The following is a 13,585-nucleotide window of genomic DNA, read 5'->3' as shown; positions in this document are numbered from 1 at the left end:
AGGACAGTGTCAGGGTAGCAGTCTGTCACATGAATTTGAATTGACGTTGAATAATGCAACAACACAATGATCCGAAAGACAAGAGTAAGTCAATAAGAGAACAATCTCAAAGGGAAAACTCGTTTTTTGTAATGGCCGTGTCGACATCCTAACGTTAATCCTGTAAGAATGTTATGGAATGGCCCGAAGCTGCAGTTCAGGCAAGGAATCCCCCCACCATCCCAGATTTAAGCAGTGTTGTTAGGCGGAATGCTCAACATACTTACAAGCCGATATGCAGGAAGATCAACAGTTACCGAAAGCATCTGGTGGAATATTTAGCGGTACACGGGGGCGGGGGGTGGTGGTGAGTGTCTCATGAATTATTGAAAACCAAGTTTGACAGACTATTTTTTTAAGTACATGTAACATTGGAGCATGATAATATTTTCATAAACAGACTCAGAGCATTTAAAATTTAGTCTGTTGCTTATCTTTTCATTCATTTTTGGAGGGCCGCTTTCTGCATTACCAAGATAACGGCCCATGTGACCGGCAGGAAGCGATAAACATTTTTATCTCTCCGTAGTCACCGTTGCTCAGTGGGAGTTAGAGGTGTCAGGAGCAGATGTAGCAGACTGATAGAGGGGTGGGAAGAATGTTGTGAGCACTGAATTTGTATGCTAAATTATTCCTGTGTTGGAATGAAGAGAAAACTAACGATGATCCATTTTCCCATCTAGTTCAATCTGCTTATTCCCCGCGCATCTTGTTCAAACTCTGTCCAGCCTGGACCGCACCACCTCAATGATATATATCAACCTTCTTGTTCAACCTCTGTCCAGTCTGTATCCTACCACCTCAATGATATATATAAACCATCTTGTTCAATCTCTGTCTAGCGTGTACCCCACCTCCTCAATGATATATAACAACCATCTTGTTCGATCTCTGTCCAGCCTGTATCCCACCTCCTCAACGATATATATCAAACATGTAATCATTTTCTAGCCCGTCTGCATCGCATCAATGATTAGAATTTTAGTTTCAACTTTACAAAATGGCACAGGGTTAATCTGACAGCATTAAATGTTGAGTCTTTTATTTCTTTTTTTTTACATTTTTGGACAGCCAATTTCTCTGTTGCCAGGGTAACAGTCCATGTTACTTGCAGGGAGTAGCCCTCATTTTTATCGCTCACTGGTTACGGTCCCTCAGTGAGAGGCTCGGGATCAGATGTCGCAGACTGATAGTGGGGTGGGGATGGTGGTGTGAGCATTGAGAGTATCGACTGTATTATCCCTGTGTTGGAGCGCACAGAAAACTCATGAATGTGAGCATCGCATTTGTACGAGCTTGTTCAGGAACAACATCTTGTAATCAGTCAATCGTTGTGTATCATTTAAGGTAAAAAGAGAAAATGCTGGAACCATTCAGCAGATCGGGCAGCAACTTGGACAGTCCCAGTTCTGATACTGGGTCTTCCACAGTTTCTGTTTCCACGAAGCTAATCTGATGGAACGACTTTCCAGAACTAATATTTCAATTTTATATTAAGAAAAAACATTTTATTCTTGTTAGCCTACAGGAAATGTGATGGCCAATTGTTCTGGTCAAGACCTCATTTAGCAATAAGATATTGATAAATTAAGTTTAGTTTAGCTGCAGGAGACATTGTCAAACATATCCCCGGTATCTGGTGACCCACGCCTAGATTTTCCAGTCCGATCATTGGTCCAGTCAGATTATCATCAGGTTCCTGTTCTACCATAAATTATTAGTCATTGAACTCTGATTGGCCGAAACACTGCATCATATTACCGGTAGTAAGGGGTCCTGGGACAGTTGTTGTTTGGGTTGTAATCATTGGAAACTCTGGACCTATGAAGCTCTCAGTATTTCGGATTTGGCCAAGTTCAGTACTTATACAGATGGGACACAATGTTTCTTCCTTCAAATAATTCAGAACCCTCGGGCATCTGGACATTGGCTGTGAGTATATCACTGAACAGACACTTGCTGTGAAACGTGGGGTCGATGGACAAGGGTTCTGGCGTCGGCAAGTGACAGGTTCAGCTGTGAGGCACTGTGTGGTTGGGTCATGGGATATCATAGTTTTAGAAACAAGTAAAATAGACCCCGAGATCACCCTGCCCAAGTTTCTCAGGTGTTGAGCGAGTATTTCTGGTTTGGGGGTCCAGTGTTCAAACCGTGTTTGGAATTTCCCCCTTACTGTCACCTGTCTGTCAGGCAGTGGAAATGTAACAGTTCAAGATGCTGGAAATCTGCAGAAAAAAAATTGAAAATATTTGAAATCATTCTGACGAAAGGTGTGAACCTCAATCGTCATATTTGTTCCTCTCCACACAGCCTTCCTTACCTGCTGAGTGTTTCTGGAAATTCCAGTTTATTTTTATGATTTTCACCCTGGAATTGTTTATATTTCCTGGAACGGCCCTGTTGTAACTGGGAAATGGAAATGGCTCGTTTTGTCATAACAAAACAATACCGAAACCACTGCTTTTCCCACTAAATTATGCTGGTACCAATTTGCCTGTAATTTTTGGGAATATGTTCACTGCAGTTGTTACTATCAAGGTTCACATGAATAATCTCTGGAATGATCGGCTTTATGTATGCGGAGCATCTTATGGGTCTGGACCTGTGCTGAATGGAGTTCAGTCAGGGTGGTGGTGGGGGCGGTGAAGTCACCCTACTGAATGCTGAAATGCCTGGATTCAGTGGACATGAGGGTTCTGTGATCTGAAAGCACAGTCTCAGAGGGAACGTTTCTCAGATGCTTTCCTTTAAAACTGTGATGAGAAAAAAACATCTTCAGCCAAAGGATGGCTGCTGTGTGGAAATTATTGCCGCAGATGTTGGTGGAGGCTGCCCTTTGCATATATTTATGGCAGATTTAAATATGTTCCTGATTGCTCAGTAGCTTCAGAGTTTCCGGAGTAAGGCAGGAATATGGTGTTGGAATAAAAATCATGTTGGAATGGTGGAACAGACGCGGTGGACCGAAATCATCTAATTCTCCTTCTATGTCTTCTGTCTGACCATAACTGAACGATGACCCCTTCGTATCCCATATCAGGCTTCGTGAAGTGCGAGGGACAAATTCAAATTAGTTCATTGAGATCGTTATATTTGTCTTCAACATTTCAACTTCATTAAACAGAAATATTCTGTTCTTCATGTATTGTTAATGTGCTTTATTATCTGTCTGGTTAAAGTTAGAACTGCGGTGAGAGATTTATTGAAAGAAAAATCGACAATTAGTAATAAACCACGACTGAAGACGAGGGAACATCAACAAGTGAACAAGTTGATTGGGAGCATCAACTGGAGAGAACCCATCTGACAGAGTTTCCATTGATTCAGTCAGGAGAAAGTTTGGTGAATTTCATTTACTCAAACTCTGGTCCTTTAGACATTGCATACCTGTGCAAGGGAAGGTGGGAAACAGTTGTAGTGAGACTGAATGTGTACCAGTTTTGCCTCTATCAGACCCAGTTCCAATCACTCCAGGTCGTGTAATATGTTGTCAGCAGCACAGTTCATTAAAGCCACTCATATACCCCCAGTATTTGCCCATTTCAAGTTTTTGCTTGTTCTGAAGTAGCTTCTGGACAGTTCTGAGTGGGGAGAGGGACACAGAGGGGTTTATTTATTCTTAATATCTTTCAAAAAATGTAATGGATTGAATTTACTTACTGCAAACTTCCTATACATACCCTTTACATTTTCAACCAAATTATTGATATACATGACATGTAGCAATGGGTATAACGCCGGGAAGATCACTAAGCTTGGGATTCGAGTCAAAGAAACAATCTCTCACCATCACCCCCTGCCTTCTACCATCCAGCCGTTCCCAAACTCTGGGGCTCCGTAACAAACTCAATGTTAACAGCAAGATTAAGCAGTAATTAATATGAACGATTTGTTGCTTCCGGAAAATCAGCCACTACTTTATCCATGATACTTTTTCTTTCTTTAATAACATGGACTTGCTACTGACTGATCCAAAGGGAAAGATCATCCGTTGTTTACAACTCGATTCTCCCCGGGACCCATCCTCCCAAGTCACGCTGCATCCAGTAACCCATACGACCCCAACCTTCCCTCACCCGGCCAATAACCCCACGCCCTTCCCACTGTTCACCACAATCGCACAGCTGGACAGATCCCCTTCACCCACATCCTCCCTCTCAGCTTGGGTACCGCAACTAACTGATCCCACATTCCAGGATCGGGCGCAAAAATAAAACCAGAGCTGCGGCACTGGAGACCCCGGACGCTCCGGGTTACCTACTGCAACCGACCTTCAATTTACGCAAACCCGCGAACAGCTACTTCCTCATCGCCGCCCGATCAGGAGAACCGCCGTCATCAATTGGGTTCAGTACTGCTCTCTGATCTGCAGGAGGTCCCCGCGGCGCTACTAGTGGCAGGACGTCTTAGGGGCAGCACAAGACATTCGGGTGTCTGCTCATTCATTGTGACACCATCCAAACTTTACATCAACTCCATCCAACCGACTCCTGGTGAAGTTTAACGACAAACAAATATAATCACTCTCATCGATCGGCTATCTGAATGATTCACCCACTTTTAGCCGAAAGGGTGCCTGCACTGTTAGGGTGTTTAGATTGCGGGGAGCCAATGACAAGAGATCGTCTGTAAACAGATACGAATCTACCTTTATCCTGACGGCAGTTCCGGTTTGCATCAGTAAAACTGCAGTTTATGAAGATACTAAACAAGGAGACACCCCTAATCATATCACCCTAGAAAGTCTTCCCCAGAATCGTTAGGGTTTTTTTTAGGACAACACGGCAGATCTGGACAGATTCTGAATATAAACTCTCACCTGCATGTAACGTCACTCTGGCGTCCCACATAAATCCATAAGATATTGGAGCAGCATTACGCCATTTGGCCCATGGCATCTGCTCTTCCATTTTGTCATGGTTGTTCCAATTTTCCTCAGTACCAATATCCTTCTTTCTCCCTGTCTCCCTTCATGCCCCGATCAAGAATCTAGGAACCTCTGCCATAGATGTCCATAAATACTTGTCCTTTGCAGCTGCCCATGATAAATAATTCTACAGATTCATCACCCTCCAGCTACAACAATTCTCCCTTCATGTTCGTTCTAAAAGGACGTCCCAACTATCCCCTTTATTCTGAGACTGCGTCCTCTGGTCTGGGACTCTCCCACCACAGGAAGCATCCTCTCCACATCCACTGGATCAGGGTCATTCAATGAAATCATCCTTCATTCCTCCGAATTCAGGTGAGTACGTGTCCAGAGTCAAAAAACGCTCTTCAAATGACAGGGAATTAAATCTTACATTCATTTTCATGAACTTCCTTTGAAGACTCTCCAGTGTCAGCCCATCTTTTCTGAGATAAGCGGCCCAGAACGGCTGAGAAGAATACAAGGGTTTCATAAAGTCTCAATATTACATTTTCGCTTTTATATATTAATATTCTTGAACTAAATGCAAACATCGCATTTCCCTTCCTCACCACAGACTCAACCAAAAAATTAACCTTTAGGGAATCTTGCACGACTCGCAAGTCCACTTGAACCTCAGATTTTCAGTACTTTCTCTCCACTTAGAAAATAGTCAACCCTTTAATTTCCTCTGCAAGATATATAATGATACACTTCCCAATGCAGTAATCTATCTTCCACTTCTTTGCCCATTTTACTGATCTGCATGAGTCTTTCTATAGCGTCCCTGCTTCCCGATAACTAACCGCTCTTCTACCTGTTTTTGCATCACCTGCAAACCTTGCAACAAAGCCATCAATTCCATCATCGCAATCATTGACGTTTAACATGAAAATAATCTATCCCAACATAGATTGCTGTGGAAGTCCACCAGAAACCGGTAGCCAGTCAGAAAAAGCTGTCTGGGTCCCCACTTGTTTCCTCCCGCCAATCAGCCACTACTTTATCCATGATACTTTTTCTTTCTTTAATACCATGGACTTCGTGCTTGTGAAGGATCCACATGTGTGGCACTTTGTCAGACGCCTTCTGAAAATCCGAGTGCACAACATTAACGGATTCTCCCTTGTCTACCCTGCTTATTATTTCTTGAAAGCACTCCACATATTTGTCAGGTGAGATTTTCCCTTGAGGAAACAACGATGACCCCGACCTATTTTATCATGCGCCTCCTAGTGCCACGAAATCACATCCTTAATTATCGACTCTAACATCTTCCCAACAGATCGGATAGCATCTTTAGCAGTCCCATTTCTGAAAATGGGTCTTCCACTATTACCACTTTCACAAATGCAGCCTGATGTGCCGGGTTCCCGGCATTATCTACTTTATAAATTCACATGAAAATCATGTTGTCCCTGCTACACTGTGGGTCACATGGCAGCCAATTGTTTAGTGCGAGATCCCACACAGCAATGGTAAAGCGATCAAATATGCTGAGACAAGCTGAAGTGCGTCTGCATCCCCCCACAATCTACAGACCGGTGAACAAGCCTGACCACCGGCAAACGCAAAGGGCCATGAGGTTCCAGTTCTACTATAGTTTGGGACTCGGAAACGGCAGGAATACCGTGGAAAATCACCAGCACAAATTCATCCCAGAAGCGTCTGTATGTGGATTATAATATTTGGAAGGAATCTCTAAAAACATAGAATTGGCAGTGAATGGTCTTAAATCCGGGTACGTACCTCCACCAACACCAAAGCTTCGGAGAGGCGTCTTTGTATGGAAGATAATATTGGGCTGGTGACTCTGAGGATATGGAACTGGAGTATACGGGCTTCAGTCCAGGTTGGTAATTCTGCAGCCGGGATTGGAATTTCCTGAGTCTGCAGTGAAGCTGAAGTCTCGGGATTTAGACTTTGGTTATGGGGAAATAACAGACTAAATCACCGAATGGGACATCATAGCTGTCAAATAACCTGGAGATTTTGGAAGCGGTAACACTGGGGATGGATAAAGTTGAGCAGTATTGTTGTCCATATCGACATTACTGAAGTCTGTGACAAGATTCCACATGGCAGCATGGTCTGAAGGTTAGGTCACGTGGGATTCACGGGGAGATAGGGACGTTGATTCACAACGGGTTCGATGACTGGAAGCAGAGTGTGATGATTGAAGTTGGATTTAGCGTACGGGGGCCTGTGACGAGGGGGTGTGTGTCCGTACTGTGACCTCTGTAATTCATTATTCTTGACATTTATTTGTATATGAATGTTCATTGCACGGTTAGCAAGCTTGACATGATATTCGGGAGTCTGCTTCAGATAGCAAGCGGTTACAATGAATTTCAAAGGGGCCTTGGAACTATTATGGAGATGGTCTCTGAATCTCAAATAATTTTCAACCTGGACAAGTGAGATAATGGCATTTTGAACAGTGAATTGGAGGGCATGGAGGTGTTGTGGAACAGAGCGACCTGAGAGCACAAAGGTGCAATTCACTGAAAGTTGACGGGCTAGTATAGAGGGTGGATAAGGAGGATTTAATCATGCTATTGTAGGAACGATATTAACAAGCTGGAGAGGGTACAGAAGGTAAGGATGCTGCCTGGACTAGAGGGCCGAGTTATAGGAAAACGATGGCCAAACCGTATCTTTATTCCAGAGGAGAATGACGGTGTCATTGTAAGAGTTTATATAATCAAGAGGGAGTATGGATAGTGTGGTTGGTCATGGCATTTTCCCCAAACTTCAACATTCAAGATCGCTTAACGTCTTTCCAGTACACAGGTTTATAGGAGAACAAAATAGTTGTTACTCTGGAGCAGGACAGAAAAAAAACCCAGAACAATAGAGACTACAATAATATTTTTTTAATTACACAATATAGGCAGTATGATAGCTTATAGCACTGTCTGTATGTCCTTAAAGTGACGTTAGGCGCAGGAGTGTCTGGACAAATGGTGCTTGCTAGGAAATGTTAAACTAGTGGTGCCGAGGGTTTGGAGGGGAGTGTTAATGGATGGAAGTGTTGATCAGGTTAAAGCTTCGGGGAAATAACAGTTTTGAGGCTGATTGTCCTGGCATGGATGTTGTGTTGCCTCTTCCCAGATGGAAATGGATCACGCAGTCCATAAGCAGGGTATGTGAGACCTTGAATGATATTCTGGCACTTTTCCAGCAGTTTTCTGTATATATCTACCTGATGGCGGGTTGGCCCTGCTCGGGAGTTTAGAGTTGCAATCATGTGTGAGTAGAGTGTACAAAAATGGTCTTAGGACATGTTTGAGGGTCACACAGGTTGAGCATGAAGGGAAGGAAGGACCATTTGTGTACCCTGACTGTCTGCCGTCTGTTAGTTAGGGAAAACAACACCCACTTGTACAATGGTGTCTTTAAACCGGGGCGTTTTTATGTGTTCGCCAGTGTCTGTGGACATGGTGCCGAACTGAAATCCAGGAACAACCTTTTGACTCATGTTTTTTGTTTTCTAGATGTGTCAAGGTGAATGAGAGATGCACTGTCATCTGCCACAGAGCAATTTGGTGGAAAAGCATATTGGTGAGTGCCCAGTGAGCAACGATAGGAGTTTCTGATGATCAACCAGTGAAAGCACTTCATGCCGATTGGCGTCAGGTCCACTGGGCAGTAGTCACATTGTTCTGAACGTGTAGAGTTCGTTGGTACAGGGATGATGGAGGCTCATTTGAAGCAGGTAGGAAACGGCAGCCTGGAAGAGTGAAGTGTTGACGATGGCTGTAAAGAGATCAATGCGCTGATGTGCACTCAGTCTGCGAGCTCAGCCTGAATGTTTTTTTGGCCCAGATTCTCTGCAGTCCTTCTTACGTTTGCTGTTACAGTTAATGTTTGAATTCATTCTGACGAATGGTTGGGAATCCAAATTATTAACTATGTTCCTCTCCCCACGGCAGTTCCTTACCTGATGATCGTTTCTATAATTCCACTTTTTCTTCATTACATTCAACCCGGAACACTTTAAAACTGCTGGAAATGGATCAGGGCACCAGCGCTGGTTTTGTGAAAGATAGAACAATAAAGAAACCAGAGCTTTTCCCCAGTACACTGGTACCTGGTGAGAGGGCAGTAATTATTTACACCAACTGGATACCGACAAGCCTGTACGCAATTAGAATGGTGACGATGTCTCGATCAGACGGACAAACTGATCTGAGAGTGCAGACTCAGGATAAACAAGCTTCAGTTTAAACTGAGACGAGTGCAATTACTTCAGCCAAATGTAGGTTGAGCTGTGGAATGTGATGCCACAGAGGGTTGTGGACGCTTTCGTTGGGCATATTCATGTTCTGGATTGCTAAATAGGCCGAGTATTAGTGAAGGGATGCAAGAATAAGGTGTTGGAAAAATATTATTCCATGAATGATTATGGAGCAGACTAGAATAACCAAATGACCTAATTCTATCCTATATGTAATGATTTTTATTTTTTACCATGACTGAGTGATGACTTTGTATCCCATCGCAAACAAAAGAAAATCTTCAGATGCTGGAAGTCCAAACAACACACAGAAAATGCTGGAGTGCCTCAGCAGGCAAGGCAGCATCTATGGAGAAGAGTAGAGCCGACGGACAGATGCTCTCTGGCTTGATGAGTTCCTCTAGCATTGGTCATTTCCAGATTTCTTCAATCGGATCATTATATATGCGTTCAAGATTTAAATTTCAGTTTAATGCTTCGTTTTCGTTTGTATTGTTAACATGCTGCATCGTCTTTCTGGCTAAAATTAGACCTTTGGCGAGAAATCTATTGGAAGACAAGCCCACAAGTGGAAGAGAAACATAGCTGAAGACAAGGGAACGACAACAAGTGAACCATCCCGAGGACTCAGAGCACCAAACGGGAGAACCCTTCTGATACGGTTTCCATTCATTCAGTCAGGGATAAGTTTGGTGAGTCTCATTTATTCTAACATTTGTTCTTTAGACATTCCATTTCTGCACCGAGGAAAGCAGGAAATAGCTGGAGCGAGACTGAATAAACCTACAAGTGCCAGTCATATTCAGTGAGACTGTGGAAGGATTGGATGTGGACAGAGATGATGACAGTGACACCCCCGAACTCCACATCAACCCTATCCAAACCACCCTGGGCGAACAGTAATGACCAACAAACATAAATCCTTTCAGTGATCAGCGATCTGAATGGTTCACTCACTTTTAGAGGAAGGGGCATCTATGGTCCACATTGTCATTGTGTTTAGTTTCCCAGGAGCCAAACATCACATGGTTCAGTTTCCATCAATAAAACTACTGTTTATAAAGATCCTAAACAACGAGACTGCGCCGACTGCAGGCACTCCATCCCAAAGCAGAACGCCTGGACAGTCCACACCTCTGTTTCCTTTGCATTCTTTGTTGAAGCAGTTTGGCGGCCAATCGGGAGAAGTCCCTCTCAACCCGGGGCTGCATCACTCACTGCGGGACGAAGAGATGAAGTTCCCATCAGTGAGTATTGAGCCCAGTCCCGAGTGAGGAGGTCTGATGCCGGGCAGTGAGTCCGTTAACTGATTCGAACTGCCGGCCTCGCCCCGCTTCCTGGACGGAACCTCCCGGAGTCCGTCCGGGTTGCGGGACCTTCACACCGAACCGCCTGATATAAGCTGCCGCCTAGACCCTATTGTCTCGCTCCTCGGGAGTGGCGGAGGTGAGTTGGTGATGCCGGGACAACATCCATCTTTCATCTTTCGCCTGTTTGGACAAGGCAGTGAGATCCACATCTGTCACGTCCTCTCATTTTGGGCAAGCAATATATTTTTCTTAGGTCCATTCCACTGTTCCGACCTGCTAATGTTACTGGATGTATGACCTATTTATGTGAAAATTAAGCCTGTTCTGTTTATCCGAGCTTCTCAAAAATGTGTGCCCCTCAGTTAAACGGCCTGCAGAATTTCTAAAGCAGCAACCCAGACGGTCTAATACACCCACACAAATAAAATTTGGAATCAGTTTATCAAATGTATTTAAATTTTGCACTGCTTAGTTAACTAAACATGTATATTATTGAAGTCACTTTTTTCATCTACTATTATGTGTTATATTGTATTGCTGCCTTAAAGACAACACAATTCGTGACATTTGCCGGTAATATTAAACCTGATTCTGAAATTGTCAGGGGAGAGCCACCCTTCTGTAAAGCGATCACTGTTGACCGCAGGTCTGCGGCATTTGCGGGATTGTTTCCGAGGCCTCGCCCACAGCTCTGCTTTACTGAGGCAGTGGGAAGTATAGTCTGATTCCACGGTGTTAAAGTTTGTTTCTATGATGTTCCTCAGCTGTGTCCACAGTTCTCTGCATTTCATTGCAGTCACATGCAGTGCTGTAGCCACAGGAAATCTTTAGGGATCTGGATGGGATACTTTCTACGATAATATTTGGTGAGGGACAAAGGGTGTATGCCAAGGTTGGTTTTATTTGTTCTATCTTTGTCATTTTATGATCATTTACATTTTATGTACATTTTATTACATTTTACATTTTATGTACTATTAATTCATTATCTGTGTATTGCTGGAGGATCATCAGAAATTGTCCTTGATCCCTTCTCCCTCGTGGTTCAACAATCTTTCTCCTACTGCTGTCTTCATTCTGAGGTATTTTGCCTCAGTTACTTCTGAATACGGTTACCCTGAGTTTCTTCTGAATACGGTATTTGTCACTTGGAGATACAGGAGGATATATTGAATACAACATGAGGTAGGGTGAAGACAGCTACTACAGCTTTAGTTTCGACGTTAGCAAATGGTCGTAGTGTTAAACTTATCAGGCGAACACTCTCAGCATTTAAAGTTGAGTCTATTACTTCCTCTTATGGTTATGTTTGGAGAGTCAATTTTTCCTTTGCTAGGAACAGCCCTCAGGGTCTGCAGGGAGCGGAGCACATTTTTCTCTCTCATGTCACTTCCCCTCCGTGAGAGCCAATGGCCTCGGGAGCAGATGTAACAGATTGATAGTGGGGTGGGGAGGATGTTGTGAGCATTAACTGTATCGACTGTTTTAATCCTGTGTTTGAGTGAAGAGAAAACTAATGAATGTGGGTATTACAACTTTGTTCAGGCCGTCACACATGATGGCATACACATGACCTGTGCTCACGGCATGGGCAACGTTGTTCCGGCCGTCACAAACATCTTGTAGTTAATAAATAGGTTTGCATCATTTAAGCTAAAACGAGAAAATGCTGGAAAACTTCAGCAGATCGGGCAGAACCTGGAACAATTCAATTTCTGATACTGTGCCTTTCACTGTTTTTCTTTTCACAGATCCAATCTTACGTACCGAGTTTCCAGAAATTTACGTTCAATTATATATATTTTAATACATTTTATTCCTGTTAGCCTACAGGAAATGCGCTAACAAACTGTGCTGGGCAAGACGTCATTTAAAAATGAGATAATGATAAAATGTAAACATGAAGAAATCTGCAGATAAAATGTGTTCAGTTTAGCTGCTGGAGACAGCTATCCCTGGTATTCAGTGACTCACAGACAGGTTTTCCAGCCTGATCTCTGGCCCAGTCAGAGATAACCAGGTTCCCGTTCTGCCATAGGTTGATGTCGGAGAGTTAAATTTTGAACTTTGAATGGCCGGGACACTGCAGCATGTTACAAGCAACAAGGGAGTCCTGCGAGAGTTGGTGCTTGGGCTATTATCCTGGGATGTAGACTCCAGGCGCATGGTACTTTTGGCTTTTGGGATTTGACCAGGTCGGTACATCTACAGATGGGGATTGATGTTCCTCATCACACAATGATTCAGAATTCTGGGGCTGCTGGATATTTGCCGTGGGGAAATCGCTGATTACACCACAGTGCGACTTGGGGACGATGTGTGTGGTTTCCAGGGTCAGTAAGTGACAGGTTCAGCTGTGTGATCCTGCGAGGCTGGAGTCTGGGAAATTAAAGGTTTTGCCCGGGTGAAATGGACCCGGGAATCAATCTGCCTGGGTTTATGAGGCGCTGAGCGAGTATTTCTGAGTCTGGGAACAATATTTGTTTTCCTCTGGAGTTCCTTTATAAGCAATAAATGCTAATCAGAGGAGAGAGTGAATTCCTATTCCATCACTCACAGGGTCATTAAATGTTAGAAGCTGTAGAATTGGACCCAATGGTTCAGTGTTCAAACTCTGTGTGAAAAATCCCCCTCCCTATCGCCTGTCTGTCGGTGGAAATCAAACAGAAACTCACGATGCTGGGGTTCGGCAGTAAAAACCTGAAAATAATTGAAATCAGTCGGACGAACAATTGTGAACTCGAATCGTTAAATTTGTTCCTCTCCCCACAGCTGTTCCTTACCTGCCGAGTGATGCTGGTGAATCCAGTTTCTTTTTATTCTGGAATGGTTTAAAACTCCTGAAAATAGACCTGTGTTCACGCACTCGTTAAGTGATAGTTTGTAGAACAGTACCAAAACCTCAACTTTTCAGAATAAAGTATCCTCGTACCAATCTGCATGTTATTCCTGGAAAAGTCTTCAGTACAGTTGTTTCTACCAAGGTTCACATAACTCATCTCAGGAATGATTGGATTTAAGTATGAGGAGCATTTGATGGTTCTGGCTCTGTGCTCAATGGAGTACAGAGGGATGGTGAAGGAGAGC

The 13,585-nt window shown here is 43.6% G+C and overlaps 1 long non-coding RNA gene across 1 annotated transcript; it reads left to right on the top strand.

Annotated features, from left to right (window-relative positions):
* Positions 1-1,448: 1,448 nt before the first annotated feature.
* Positions 1,449-11,630, top strand: LOC132407306 (uncharacterized). The gene is made up of 3 exons (XR_009516444.1): positions 1,449-1,971; positions 8,446-8,512; positions 9,719-11,630. It is a non-coding gene; the product is annotated as an uncharacterized LOC132407306 (long non-coding RNA).
* The last annotated feature ends 1,955 nt before the right edge of the window (positions 11,631-13,585 follow it).

Source organism: Hypanus sabinus, chromosome 18, assembly GCF_030144855.1.
Source record: "Hypanus sabinus isolate sHypSab1 chromosome 18, sHypSab1.hap1, whole genome shotgun sequence".
Lineage (NCBI taxonomy): Eukaryota > Metazoa > Chordata > Chondrichthyes > Myliobatiformes > Dasyatidae > Hypanus > Hypanus sabinus.
This window is presented reverse-complemented; position numbering and strand designations above follow the sequence as displayed.